A 1,849-nucleotide genomic window follows, 5' to 3' on the forward strand; every position below is an offset into this window, starting at 1 on the left:
AAGGAAGAAAGAAAGAAAGAAAGAAAGAAAGAAAGAAAGAAAGAAAGAAAGAAAGAAAGAAAGAAAGAAAGAAAGAAAGAAAGAGAAAGAAAGAAAGAAAGGAAACAAGGGAAGATGGTAAGTGGTGAGTGCCATTCCCAACATGAAAAGCTGTGTTCATCTAGATGGAGAAGCATCAGAAATTTGCTGAATCACTGCCCTGTGCTAGGCAATCTGTTCAGCCTTGTATATTCTTCATCCCATTAAAATGGTTTTTAAAAATTATTTATGTTGTGTTTTATAAAAAGAGGGAAGCCAAGAATACATTTGGTGGAGGCGCAATATGGTGTGGGGGAAGGGGGGGTGTCTGCGGGCCAATGCTGAGGCATCCCTTCTCCTGAGGTACCACCACACTATGGTAGAGAAAGAGAAAGAGAGGGGGAGAGAGAGAGAGAGAGAGAAAAGAGAAAGTAGGAGAAGAAGAAGAAGAAGAAGAAGAAGAAGAAGAAGAAGAAGAACAACAACAACAACAACAACAACAACAACAACAACAACAACAAGAATGAGGAGGAGGAGAGGAAGAGAGGCTGGCCCTGAGGTGGGTGGAGGGGAATGGGTAAAGTTGGAAAAAGGAAAGGGGCAGGAGTAGGAGAAGAGAAGGAAGCAAAAGAGCAGCGAGGAGGGGACAAGCAGCCCCTTTAATAGTGAGTCAGGCACACCTGGCTATTGCCAGGTAACTATGAGGGGGAGCCTAGACTAAATGCCAACAATGTATTTACTTTGTGCCAGGATATTCATGTGCATGCCACAGCATCAGGCAGAGAAGCAGAAAACAAATTTCTGGGGTGACACCTGCCTTCTTCCCTGTGGGGGCAGGGCTTCTCTTGTTTCTGTCACTGTGCAACAAGCTCCAGGCTAACCAGCCTGAAGGAGCTTCCAGACAGTTCATTGTTTTTCTGCACCTCCTCTCTCCAGGAGTGTGCCAGGATTACAGAGGTGTGTTTCTACATCTGGATTTTTGTGTGGAGTCTGCATTTCCAATGTTTTTACCCACTGAGCCATCTTTCTAGGTGAGAATTTATTCCATGTGTGTCACATTGGTCTTATAAGATGGCTATTAATACCTCATATCATGTAAGCATAAAACAAGTTGCAAGTTTACACGCTAGAGTCAGTCACCTTTGTGAGAATTGGATGTAAATCAAGATTTCTTAACCAGATCTCCTAGAACAGATGATCATTTAAAATATAACTGAACATAAGTTTTAAAAACAAAAAAGTAACTATGACATGGTTAGAAATCTATTCAGTGTGTGATGTATTTAATAAAACACTAGGATTGACTGCCATTAGTTATGAGACTGTCTTAAATTGTGTCTTGAACAATGTATAAGGATGACCTACATGTGAAGGTAGATGTTTTTCTTTATGGCGTAGTGGCAGAGTGAACCACAGTATACAACTGTTAAGAGAAATTTCCTAGATTCCCTTCATCGTGGAAAAAGAAGAAAGTCCCCAAGGAATCCATCTAAGGTGGAGTTCCTTCTCTAAGAGTTAAGATAGCAAAAGCTAGATTAAGCAAACAGTATCACAAACATTCTCAGCCCTTATTTGCTGCCAGAAATTTTGAGTTTTCTAAAGAAATGCATGCATTCTTCCTTTGAATTTTTCTCCCCCTCTCCCTTTCTCATATTAAGTTAGATATATAAGCCTTCAGCATTATCAATTTAATGAGCCACTTTTATGTGCTCCCGAATGAACTAGAAAACATAAATATAAATTAATACAGTTTTTTTTCTTGTTCTGTTTCATTTGCTCTTGCTAATCTACATTTAGCCAATTTTTTTAATTTATTTTTTATTAGGTATTT

This window comes from Mus caroli, chromosome 16 (assembly GCF_900094665.2).
Source record: "Mus caroli chromosome 16, CAROLI_EIJ_v1.1, whole genome shotgun sequence".
NCBI classification, from domain to species: domain Eukaryota; kingdom Metazoa; phylum Chordata; class Mammalia; order Rodentia; family Muridae; genus Mus; species Mus caroli.